At 36.4% G+C, this 14,232-nt stretch overlaps 1 protein-coding gene and 1 long non-coding RNA gene across 2 annotated transcripts in view; one reads left to right on the top strand and one right to left on the bottom strand.

The window, feature by feature from the left end:
• LOC128644752 (uncharacterized) overlaps positions 1 to 14,232 on the top strand; it is a 187,115-nt gene that overhangs the window by 84,801 nt on the left and 88,082 nt on the right. The window contains exon 2 of the long non-coding RNA XR_008400044.1: positions 12,948 to 13,036. This is a non-coding gene — a long non-coding RNA (uncharacterized LOC128644752). The remainder of the gene's footprint in view (positions 1 to 12,947; positions 13,037 to 14,232) is intronic.
• KCNH5 (potassium voltage-gated channel subfamily H member 5) overlaps positions 1 to 14,232 on the bottom strand; it is a 1,175,650-nt gene that overhangs the window by 1,152,973 nt on the left and 8,445 nt on the right. The window lies entirely within an intron of this gene.

Raw genomic sequence — 14,232 nt, 5'->3', positions numbered from 1 at the left:
ATGTAAATATGTGTATGTATGTAAATATGTGTATGTATGTATATATGTGTATGTATGTAAATATGTGTATGTAAGTAAATATGTGTATGTATGTAAATATGTGTATGTATGTAAATATGTGTATGTATGTAAATATGTGTATGTATGTATATATGTGTGTGTATGTAAATATTAGTGTATGTAAGTAAATATGTGTATGTATGTAAATATGTGTATGTATGTAAATATGTGTATGTATGTAAATATTAGTGTATGTATGTAAATATTAGTGTATGTATGTAAATATGTGTGTGTATGTAAATATGTGTATGTATGTAAATATGTGTATGTATGTAAATATGTGTGTGTATGTAAATATGTGTATGTATGTAAATATGTGTATGTATGTAAATATGTGTGTGTATGTAAATATGTGTATGTATGTAAATATGTGTATGTATGTAAATATGTGTGTGTATGTAAATATGTGTATGTATGTAAATATGTGTGTGTATGTAAATATGTGTATGTATGTAAATATGTGTATGTATGTAAATATGTGTGTATGTAAATATGTGTATGTATGTAAATATGTGTATGTATGTAAATATGTGTGTGTATGTAAATATGTGTATGTATGTAAATATGTGTATGTAAGTAAATATGTGTATGTATGTAAATATGTGTATGTATGTAAATATGTGTGTGTATGTAAATATGTGTATGTATGTAAATATGTGTGTACATATGTATTTGTGCTTTACTGTATATTTACTGTACATATTTCCCATTCTAATGTTTTTCACTTACAGGAAAATGTCCAATTTATTGTAAATACATATTTCTCTATATATCTATATACACCTGTAGGTCTATTCCTTTAGATAAATAGATATAGATATGTATTTTAAATGAACAGCATCAGATATCTATAGAAATATTTAATAATGAAAAGTACATTATTTTCTATTTTAAGAACATAGGAATGTAAAATATGCGTTTTGTGCATCGTGCTTCACAATTTAAATGTTATCACCATTTTATTATTAAATATATATTTCTATATATATCTGATCCTGTTCATGTAAAATACATATCTATAGATATATATATATTAACATTTCATGTCTGGCTTAGCGCACTTTAATATACGCAGTCGAGTTAGCGTGTGAGCATGGGTGTTCGTTTTTTTATAGCAGTTTTCACTCTCTTTTGATGTCTATGGGAGGAGTTAACACATTCGCAATGTTTTTTTTGCAAACTTTTTAGTTTTGTCTTGAAATACGAGCACAAGCCAACGCACACAAAAAACCTCAGTCTAGCGAAGTTAACGCACGAGTGCGAGTGTTAAATATTCATTCACTTGTAATCTAGACCTTTAACTTTCTTTGATAAAATACAGAATCAAGGGTAAAATGTGTCAGAGGATATCTGTACAGCGGTGTTGTTTGTCCCATCATTTATCATCAAATAACGTAATGGCTTCATGATTAATCTGATTATATTCCTGTGTATGCCATGTGTTTTACAGTGTAATAGACTGCACATATTATTACCTTGCTCTGTGTACAGTTTAACCTATCAGAAGCCGCACCATTGTTCATTTAGACTAGCAGTTACAATAGATATATACAAAGAAACATAGATTTTGATAGATAAGAACCATATGCCCAACATGTCTGCCCATATTACATTAAAGTGTAAGCTTATTTGGTTTGCAAGATAGTCTTGTGCTTATCATAGGAGTTAATTAGTATGTAGGATAGCATTATGCTTATCCCAAGCATTAATTAGTACATAGGATAGCCTTATGCTTATCCCATGCACTAATTAGTACGTAGGATAGCCTTGTGCTTATGCCAGGCATTTAATTAGTATGTAGGATAGCCTTATGCTTATCCCAGGCATTAATTAGTATGTAGGATAGCCTTATGCTTATCCCATGCATTAATTAGTACGTAGGATAGACTTGTGCTTATGCCAGGCATTTAATTAGTACGTAGGATAGCCTTATGCTTATCACATGCATTAGTTAGTATGTAGGATAGCCTTGTGCTTATGCCAGGCATTTAATTAGTACGTAGGATAGCCTTATGCTTATCCCAGGTATTAATTAGTACGTAGGATAGCCTTATTCTTATTCCGTGCATTAATTAGTATGTCGGATAGCCTTGTGCTTATGCCAGGCATTTAATTAGTATGTAGGATAGCCTTATGCTTATCCCAGGCATTAATTAGAATGTAGGATAGCCTTATGCTTATCCCATGCATTAATTAGTACGTAGGATAACCTTGTGCTTATGCCAGGCATTTAATTAGTACGTAGGATAGCCTTATGCTTATCCCATGCATTAATTAGTACGTAGGATAGCCTTGTGCTTATGCCAGGCATTTAATTAGTACGTAGGATAGCCTTATGCTTATCCCAGGTATTAATTAGTACGTAGGATAGCCTTATTCTTATTCAATGCATTAATTAGTACGTAGGATAGCCTTATGCTTATCCCATGCATTAATTAGTACGTAGGATAGCCTTATGATTATACCATGCATTAATTAGTACGTAGGATAGCCTTGTGCTTATGCCAGGCATTTAATTAGTACGTAGGATAGCCTTGTGCTTATGCCAGGCATTTAATTAGTACATAGGATAGCCTTGTGCTTATGCCAGGCATTTAATTAGTATGTAGGATAGCCATATGCTTATCCCAGGCATTAATTAGTATGTAGGATAGCCTTATGCTTATCTCAAACACACATCACCTCTTTCCGGTCTCTCTTCTAAGTAATAGATATTAATGTCATGACATCATTTATCATATTGTTGTTTAGACCATGTACCAGTCTATAAAATGTTAATTTATATCCATCTGGAGATACGGTCACCAGAACTTTACACAATGTGCAAGATGACATCTAACTAGTGATCTGTGAAGTGCCACCGTTCCTGCTGCTAATACATTTCGCTATACACCCAGCACCCCACCGGCCTCACTCTCTGTGCTACTGCAGTGTTTAAGTGGTTTGAGATGGTAATTGTTCCTCTTTTGCAAGTACCATTGAGCATGTAATTTGGTGTCAGTAGCCCTGACTGCTCCAACTTGTTGTTTTAGGTGAGGGGGGGACAGAGGATTTTAATCATATGGCTGCCAAGAAGTGTTCAAAATTCATCATTACATAGTAATGCTTAGCAACCCTCTCTGGCAGCCAGTGGGTTAAAGGGACATTATACACTAGATTTTTCGTTACATAAATGTTTTGTAGATGATACATTTATCTAGCCCATCTGGGAGTGTTTTTGTAACAATCTTTAGATTTTTTATTTTTTAATAACATTTTGCTGATTTTCCTAACTAAGCTCCAAAGTATCAGATGTAGACTGAAGTCTACAGATTCCTGCTTTCTCTTGGTTGTGTAATGGTTCTTTTCATATGCATGGAGGGGGGGAGGGGCGGGACTGTCTGCTCTTCCTGCTTTCCAGCCCCTTTCACTGGGTGTCCCAGCTTAACCTCATCAACAGTGTAAACTGGGAGCTTCTAAGCAAGTTTTTATAAGGTTTTATACTGGGATTGTTATACCATTATCTATGCATATTCTTCTTTATAGCAGTGGCTATTATATGAAGTTATATGAAAATTGGTGGACAAAAAGAGCAAGGTACCTTAGCACAAGCCTACTGTATGTTAGCTATGTTGGAAAGACAGCCCTCCCCTATGGCTGAAATACAGAGACTTAGAAAAAGGGAGAAAAAAACAGATTAGCACTAAAAAGCATACAAACAGCACGAGTTAAAGGACAAAAATGAAAAATTGTTATATGTGTGTATACAGCAATATTTATTGTTAAAATATCATATATTAACAGCTATGCAATGTCTAAAAAAGTGACATAAAAATCCACAAATCTCAAAATGAGGAGAAAAAAGAGACAGTTTAAAAATAAATGTCCACAAAAGATATATGTTCATAGAAAAGCCACCTTTTATCTGGGCTTTAAACCAGAGTCTGAATCCTCCAATGGTAAATTTATATATCGATTCTGTATTTCCACAGATATTCAAATGTTACTTGAATGCGTTTCGCCTCCTCTCAAGGCTTTTTCAAGATCTTGAAAAAGACTTGAGAGGAGGCGAAACGCATTATGGGCATAACAATATTGTGAGGACAAGACAAAATAATCTTGCAAATTCTCTGCGCAGAGAAACGTTTTTATTCTGACCCCCCTGTGTGCTTAGACTTTTGAGAGCGGTGATTGGTCGAGCTCCACACGTGACGCAGAAGTGTCTACAGCCACTTTGCGATCAGCTGGATTCAGTGGAAGCCCGCGAACACCGTAAAGAGGTTTTTGTGTTAACTGATCTTCTCCTACAGCAGATCTAGAAGGCCTGAGGAGCTTGGAACGCAAGCCTTTTCAGGACTGGGGAGAACAATATTAGCTGTAAGGAAACACTATGGCTACAGAATTCATATATGAAATTACCATTGGAGGATTAAAGGGGCACTGAACCCAATGTTTTTCTTTTGTGATGCAATTTTAAGCAACTTTCTAATTTACTCCTATTATTAAATTTTCTTCATTCTCTTGGTATGTTTATTTGAAATGCATAAATGTAAGTTTAGATGTCGGCCCATTTTTGGTGAACAACCTGAGTTGTTCTTGCTGATTGGTGGATAAATTCATTCACCAATAAAAAAAGTGATGTCCAGAGGTCTGAACTAATAAAAAAGCTTAGATGCCTTCTTTTTCAAATAAAGATAGCAAGAGAATGAATAAAAATCGATAATAGGAGTAAATTAGAAAGTTGCTTAAAATTGCATCAAAAGAAAAAAATTGGGTTCTGTCTTTTTTTTTCTTCTCATTTTTAAATTTGTAGATTTTTATCACTTTTTTTTTAGACATTCCATAGCTGTTAAAATATGATATTTTAACTTCACACACACACATACTGTGTATATATATATACAAAATCAGGAGAAAGGAATGCACATCCAGACTGGACCAGGTACACATCCCATGAATCATAAACAGGCCCAGCTTTGGTTGCTATCGCACTTACATAAAGCTCCTCTATTTACAGAGTCACAGGCAGTTAACTATGGGCCTGTCAGGGTGCAAGTCCTTAGGGAGAATTACAAAATCAGACAATACAACACACATAAATTCCAGTTCTCACTCACAAGCTCTCAGCTAGGATTAAAAAGCAAAACGAAGTAAGAGTTAGTTACCGCATTTGGCCAAATGGGACAAGCCCAGGTACCACGTCAAGGTCTCTTCCACATACCTGGGTCCCTAATACAGCCACACAACTGCAGCCATGCACACAAATAAAAGCTAATAACCAAACAAACTGGGAACAAGTCAGGGTTCACAGATTATGTATTCATCCTGGGCATAAGCAAAATCAGGAGAAAGGACAGCACATCCAGACTGGACTGGGTACACATGCCATGATCCATAAACAGGCTCAGCTTTGGTTGCTATCGCACTAAATCCCTAGCAATTGCATGACTCTAGGCGAAAATACAGTGTGGGGGAAGAACTAAAAATAAAATTAAATAAAAAGGTACATTGCACTAAGCCACACAAACAAACCTTGCAGCCAGTACATGCTCCAAAAACAGTGTATATATATATATATATATATATATATATATATATATGTGTGTGTGTGTGTGTTTATTGCAGTATGTGTATATTATTATTATTATTATACTTTATTTATGAAGCGCCAACATATTCCGCAGCGCTGTCCATGGATACAATTCATTTAAATAAAACAATACAATACTTGTAAAAGACAGGACAACATTTACAAACACATACAGGAGGGATTGAGGGCCCTATTCCCGTGGGAATTTACAATCTAGAAGGGTAGGAGGTTGAGAAAACAGGAGGTGAGGACTGCAAGATTTGGAAAGATGTTAATACAGAGTTAGATGAGGGAAATGTTAGGTAAGTGAAATTAATTTATTATTGAGTTGGGTGGTAGGCTTCCCTGAACAGAAAAGTCTTCAGGAGGAAACATTTAAAGGAAGACAGATTAGGGCAAAGCCTGACAGCACGAGGGATAGTGTTCCAGAGGGTAGGTGCTGCACAACAGAAGTATATATACAGTATCTTACAAAAGCGAGTACACCCCTCACATTTTTGTAAATATTTTATTATATCTTTTCATGTGACAGCACTGAAGAAATTACACTTTGTTACAATGTAAAGTAGTGAGTGTACAGCCTGTATTACAGTGTAAACTTGCTGTCCCCTCAAAATAACTCAACACAAAGCCATTAATGTCTAAACTGTTGGCAACAAAAGTGAGTACACCCCTAAGTAGAAATTACCAAATTGGGCCTAATTAGTCATTTTCCCTCCCCGGTGTCATGTGACTCGATAGTGTTACAAGGTCTCATGTGTGAATGGGGAGCAGGTGTGTTAAATTTGGTGCTATCGCTCTCACACTCTCTCATACTGGTCACTGGAAGTTCAACATAGCACCTCATGGCAAACAACTCTCTGAGGATCTGCCATTTTTTTTGTTGCTCTACATAAAGATGGCCTAGGTTATATGAAGATTGCCAAGACCCTGAAACTGAGCTGCAGCACGGTGGGCAAGTTGGGCAAGGTGGGCATACAGCGGTTTGACAGGACAGTTTCCACTCAGAACAGGCCTCGCCATGGTTTACTAAAGAAGTTGAGTGCACGTGCTCAGCCTCAAATCCAGTGGTTGTCTTTGGGAAATAGACGTATGAGTGCTGCCAGCATTGCTGCAGAGGTTGAAGGGTTGGGGGGTCAGCCTGTCAGTGCTCAGACCATACGCCACACACTGAATCAAATTGGTCTGCATGGCTGTCTTCCCAGAAGGAAGCATCTTCTAAAGATTATGCACAAGAAAGCCTGCAAACAGTTTGTTGAAGACAAGCAATCTAAGGACATGGATTACTGGAACCATGTCCTGTGGTCCGATGAGACCAAGATAAACTTATTTGGTTAAGATGGTGTCAAGCATGTGTGGCGGCAACCAGGTGAGGAGTACAAAGACAAGTGTGTCTTGCCTACAGTCAAGCATGGTGGTGGGAGTGTCATAGTCTGGGCCTGCATGAGTGCTGCCGGCACTGGGGAGTTACAGTTCATTGAGGGAACCATGAATGCCAACATGTACTGTGAAATACTGAAGCAGAGCATGATCCCCTCCATTCGGAGACGGGGCCGCAGGGCAGTATTCCAACATGATAATGACCCCAAACACACCTCAAAGATGACCACTGCCTTGCTAAAGAAGCTAAGGGTAAAGGTGATGGACTGGCCAAGCATGTCTCCTGACCTAAACCCTGTTGAGCATCTGTGGGGCATCCTCAAATGGAAGGTGGGAGAGCGCAAGGTCTCTAACATCCACCAGCTCAATGATGTCATCATGGAGGAGGGGGAGAGGACTCCAGTGGCAACCTGTGAAGCTCTGGTGAACTCCATGCAAAAGAGGGTTAAGGCAGTGCTGGAAAATAATGGTGGCCACACAAAATATTGACACTTTGGGCCCAATTTGGACATTTCCACTTAGGGGTGTACTCACTTTTATTGCCAACGGTTTAGACATTAATAGCTGTGTGCTGAGTTATTTAGAGGGGACAGCAAATTTACACTGTATTACAGGCTGTACTCTCACTGCTTTACATTGTAGCAAAGTGTCATTTCTTCAGTGTTGTCACATGAAAAGATATAATAAAACATTTATAAAAATGTGAGGAGTGTACTCACTTTTGTGAGATACTATATATGGGTGTATATATACAGTATATATATATATATATATATATATATATTGTACTGCTACGCTTTTTGCCTCTGAAATAAAATGCTACTATATTTACTCTGTGTCGTGCACTCTTGTGCCGTAAAATACATTTTGCCTACAGTGTATATATGAAATAAAAAGTGACTATGTAGTTTAACTAAGTCTTTAGTGTCACATCATATTTGTCAATGAGGACCCTTTCTTAATTAGCATTTAATTAGATATCCAGCTGTTCCATTTATACAAAAGAATTATTATGCAAAGCTTTTACAATAAAATAAGGTTATAGGAGGTAAATTGCTGGAATAGACATCTTTGCAAACAACGTAAAAGCAGCAGACATTATCAATGGTAGGCAGCCAGCTCAGAAGGATCCTCTCATATAATATAATAAATACACAGGGGACCAGGGGATTGGTTCCTTTTTTGTTTTTTGGTAAAGTTTGGGTGTTACAGGGCAGAGTCTTTAGTAGCCAAACTAGCCAGTGCAGTAGCCACAGTAATTAGCAATAAGTAGTCTCAAGTATTTCTCAGTCCGGATCCCCTGGCCACAGTGCAGCTCTCAGGATCAGTCATTCATACCTATTACATTCCTATTACACAAGTCCTGTGTGTAGTGAAGTGATGATCTCCATGTGTCCTCAGCCTTGATAACGATCTCTAAAACAAACAAGAGAAAGGTTCTGCCTGTGATCCCAGATCACACTAACTGCAAACACTCCACTCACTTGAGGAAGAAGTAAATAAGATGCTGACAGTGAGTGGAATGTTTGCAGTTAGTGCAATCTGGGATCACAGGCAGTAGTTGTTTGTTTGCTTTAGAGATCATTATCAAGGCTGAGAACAGCTAACAACAGCATGGAGATCGTACTGCAATGGCAGAAAAATGAAAATGGGCAGTATAGGAGTTGATTGCACCAAATAAAATCTTACCCTCTTTAGTTTATTACAATTGCCCTGCAAACTTCTGCTGTCGGGGAGATCAAGCAGAGACCAATAACTCTATATTCATTACGCTGCACCGTATATTGAGCTCAGTATGGTAGTGGTGTCAAAAAGTGCTGCCCCTGGTTGGCCTAGGCCATAAAAATGGGCCAGCTCGCAAGCTTATATTCCTGCTTTTTAAAATAAAGATACCAACAAAACAAAGAAAAATTGATAATAGGGGGTAGATTTATTAAATGCCGGACGGACATTATTCGCTGTAGTGAATCATTTCTGCCCGACATTGCTAAACATTGCACAAGCATTTCTTATGAAATGCTTGTGCAATGCTGCCTCCTGCACAATTGCGGCCAATCCACCGCTAGCAGGCGGTGTCAATCATCCCGATCTAAAAGGTGGCGGACAAGTTAAGGAGCAGCGGTCTTACTTCTTAACTTATGTTTCCGGCGAGCAGGAAACTTTGGGGGTAGAAAGCAGCATCCATTAAAGGGACACTCAAGTCAAAATAACCTTTTATGTTTCAGGTAGAGCGGCAGTTTTAAGAAACTTTCCAATTTACTTCCGTTATCAAATATTGCAAAGTCTTTTTATATTCACACTTTCATGGGAACAAAATCCTACTGAGCATGTGCACAAGCTCACAGGGTATACATATACTAGTCTGTGATTGGCTGATGCCTGTCACATGATACAGGGGGGTGGAAAATGGGGAAAAAAATACAATTTCCATAAAAAATCTACTGCTTACTTGAAATTGAGAGTAGGTGTTGTTGCATCGTCTTTTTATTATGTACTTGTTAATTATGCAATTCTATTGTATTGAGTGGTCCTTTAATAAATCTACCCTATGGGGTAAATTAGAAAGTTACTTAAAATTGCATGTTCTATATCACTGGTTTTCAATCCTGTCCTCAGTCTCCCTACAGGGCCACAGTTTGAGGAGATCTGAACTGGAGCACAGGGGAAATAATCAGCTGATTAGTAAACCTGGTTATTTTACTGCTCTCATCCACGGTGATCCTGTTAGGGAGGCAAAGGTCAGGTTTTAAAACCAGTGATCTATCTGAATCAGGAAAGGAAAAAAATTGTGTTCAGTGTCCATTTAAGGTGCAGTTATCTTGTGTCCTTTTAATCTGTATGTACGATCTGATCACACAAGAACACAAGTATTATATAGACATATTTGTATTATATTACATCAGGAAACTAAGAGAAAACAAATAACTGCGCACTTACTCAAAACTTGTATTAAAAGGAGGGTTTTAGTATCATATTTGTTTCCAAAGCCTCAGGTCACCTGCCTACATCAGGTCAAATCTCATAGGTGATTTACATATGTCATGCACCTAAAAGCAATCTATATAATGCAGCAATACTTATAAATAAGCTTATCTGTACCCCTTTAATTAAAGAGAAAATAGACTCAAAATGTAGCTTTTATGATTCAGGTAGAACTAACAACTTTCCAATAATCTTCTGTTATCTAATTTGCTTTGTTCTCTTGGTATCTTTTGTTGCAAAGCACTATTGGAAGCTATCTGCTGATTGGTGGCTGCACATATATGTCTCTTGTCTTTGGCTCACCCAATGTGTTCATCTAGCTCCCAGTAGTGTATTGCCACTCCTTCAACAAAGGATAGCAAGAGAGTGAAGCAAATTCGATACTAGAAGTAAATTGGAAAGTTATTTAATATGTATGAATCATGAAAGAAAAAATAGTGTTTTATGTCCCTTTAACTATTTCAGGGAAATACAAGTGAGTGTCTGCTACTTATTGCAAAACCATATTAGAAACTTTGCTGTGCACAATCATAATTTTTATTAAGGGCAACAAATATAAATATCAGCTACATTTTACATATATTATAAAGCAAATAGCTGTGTTTTTTTCCGTTTTATTTTTTACATTCTCAACATGACTCATACTATACACATCATATTATAGTGTCAGAAACTAGTTACTGTATAAACATGGGCAAAAAAAATAATCTTGGACTGGATGAAAAAGAAGATTCCTATATTATTTGTTTAAGAGTGTTTCCAGTTGAGGGGGGTGAGAGGTTATCAGGAGTCTATCTCTAGGAGGCTTTATGTGTTGTGTTTGAGAACAAACTACATTATCTCTCTGTTTGCACTGGGAGAATTGATGCCCTGAATCTTACAAAATCTGTGCTCTCTCTAACTACATGAGACTGGCATTTGCATAGACCGATATTTAGGTAGACAGAACATAATAATATAATTAGCATTATAAGAGTAGTTTGTCTTTAGATTAAATAAGCCAGGGGGTGTATGTCAGAGGTGCACCCCTCAAGACAGGCAAAAACAGATAGTGAGAATAAAAGAGTCACCAGAAGTGGCGTCAGATTGGAGTTTTCGAGGAATTGGAGTTCTTGACAGAACACTGGAGTGTGACGTCACCACCCCGAAAAAGAGCACCACAGGATTTCCACCTCTATCTATCTCTCTAATTATGTATTATCTATCATCTATCTCTATCTCTCATCTATCTCTATCTATTATCTATCTATTTATCTGTCATCTATCATCTATTTATTTATCTATCATCTATCTATCTATCTATCTATCTATCATCTCTATGTATTTGTCTACCTATCTATCATCTATCTCTGTTTATTATATATCATCTATCTATATATCTATCTATTATCTATCAATCTATCTATCTGTATGTATCTATCTATTTATCTCTGTATGTCTGTCTATCTATCTCTGCCGGTCTGTCTATCAACTTATCTATCTGTATCTATATATCTTTATTTGGTGTTTGGTGTGTGGAAAATTCATCAAATAAATGCATATATGGAGCAATTCATATTTATAACCAAAGAACAAACTTGCATGATTCCTTGGTGCTGTTAAAACGGAGCTGTATTTAACCAATTTAAAAGTTTGGCCAAACTTTTTTTTAAACTTTTTTAAACTTTAACAGCACCAATGAATCATGCCAGTTTGTTCTTTGATTATGTTTGAAACTTATCCTCATACACCGGGCGTTTTCCTTTCCTGCTGAATTGGGCTGGAGTTTGTTTGATGCAGGTACTTAGCGGTCAGATGAGCAGGCTGCTTTTGAGAGAAGCTGTTACTAGTCTGAATACACCGCATACTACAGTGGATATGGATCATCAGTTTTGCTGCTGAAAAGAGGAAGCATTTTAGCCTGTATAACTACCGCACTGGCAAACTGGGGGACAAGTTCAAGGCGGACCTGCATAGTTCATCTGAACTCTGGGTAGCAAAGTGTGTTCGGTTTATTGTTCAAGGCAGTGTATGCTACACTCCGTAGCTGGAATATAGGAGCCCCGAACAGGGCAGGCTTCATGTGAGATAACACAACACATCCTAGGCAGCTATTTGGTGAAAATTTCCACTAACATTCTAAAACTGCAGACAAACAGTATTGCTCCATTTTTTTGCTTGCCACTGATATACTTAATTGTCATGTTTTACTGTGTTTTGAGCATATTTAATCATCTACATACATTTTTGATTTACTACGAGCAATTTATATTACTATAATATACTGGGACTAAATGTAGTAATTACATAATTATAGCCTTTTGAAGGACTGAAGGGGGGTGGGCAACATAATATTTTGTTTTAATATAAATCTATTTTTAACTCCTTGTTGCACAATGCTCCTACGGTCTGTTAAAACCGAATAAAATATGCCTGAATCAATTCTCTGGAAAATGATGTTCATCCACTGTACTATTTAAAGCAACATTAGACTGAAAATGTAATTCCCCATACAATATTTAATCATGCACTGTAAAAAATTCCTCTAATGCACTTTTTTATTTTGCCCACTTATTTTGTAATTTAACTCTGAAAATGGTGCTTTTCCGACTGCCCACAGAGAACCTGCAGCAGCTCATTAATCACAGCAAAGCAGATTAACATCCCTGAACTGCAAAATAATGCAAACATGACAATGTGTTTCTGTTGTATGCTGATATTAGGCACTACAGAGCTTAACTGCTGATGTATACTATCTATAGAAATGTAATGTGCCTTAAAATACGCAGTGGTGTAACAGCAATTGTAATGTATTCTCCTGATAAACTGCACTGCACATCTTTCAAAACGTGTTTGTCTATTAAGCAAATAGCTGTATGAATGGCTCATAGCAATTGTATATCAAGGAACATTTTATGTGTTTAACTGCTTAACTTCTGGGTTTAAACATATCATTATTGTTGCTGCACCACTGCAGGTGATGGTCGGGCTGGTGAGCGAATGAGAAGCAGGAATACGTGTGTATGACCAATCACCGGCCATATCCTTATCTGAAGCAGCAGAAGGGTAATACATTTAACACTTTCAGTAAAAGAACAAAACAGAAGCTTTTTTTTCCATTCAGATGTTCCTTTTAACCACATTCATACAGTACACGTTCAGTATATATATTTAAGCACAATCATTATTATTATCATTTATTTGTATAGCGCCACCAAATTCCGTAGCGCAGTACACGTTCAGCATATATATTTAAGCACATTCATACAGTACACGTTCAGCATATATATTTAAGCACAATCATTATTATTATCATTTATTAGTATAGCGCCACCAAATTCCGTAGCGCTGTACACGTTCAGCATATATATTTAAGCACATTCATACAGTACACGTTCAGCATATATATTTAAGCACATTCATACAGTACATGTTCAGCATATATATTTAAGCACATTCATACAGTACACGTTCAGCATATATATTTAAGCACATTCATACAGTACACGTTCAGCATATATATATTTAAGCACATTCATACAGTACACGTTCAGCATATATATTTAAGCACATGCATACAGTACACGTTTAGCATATATATATTTAAGCACATTCATACAGTACACGTTCAGCATATATATATTTAAGCACATTCATACAGTACACGTTCAGCATATATTTAAGCACATTCATACAGTACACGTTCAGCATATATATTTAAGCACATTCATACAGTACACGTTCAGCATGTATATATTTAAGCACATTCATACAGTACACGTTCAGCATATATTTAAGCACATTCATACAGTACACGTTCAGCATATATATATTTAAGCACATTCATACAGTACAAGTTCAGCATATATATTTAAGCACATTCATACAGTACACGTTCAGCATATATTTAAGCACATTCATACAGTACACGTTCAGCATATATTTAAGCACATTCATACAGTACACGTTCAGCATATATATATTTAAGCACATGCATACAGTACACGTTCAGCATATATATATTTAAGCACATGCATACAGTACACGTTCAGCATATATATTTAAGCACATTAATACAGTACACGTTCAGCATATATATTTAAGCACATTCATACAGTACACGTTCAGCATATATATTTAACCACATTCATACAGTACACGTTCAGCATATATATATTTAAGCACATTCATACAGTACACGTTCAGCATATATATTTAAGCATATTCATTATTATTATTATCATTTATTTGTATAGCGCCGC

This window comes from Bombina bombina, chromosome 1 (assembly GCF_027579735.1).
Source record: "Bombina bombina isolate aBomBom1 chromosome 1, aBomBom1.pri, whole genome shotgun sequence".
NCBI lineage: Eukaryota > Metazoa > Chordata > Amphibia > Anura > Bombinatoridae > Bombina > Bombina bombina.
The sequence above is the reverse complement of the archived record's forward strand: the minus strand, read 5'-3'. Positions and strand labels throughout refer to the sequence as shown.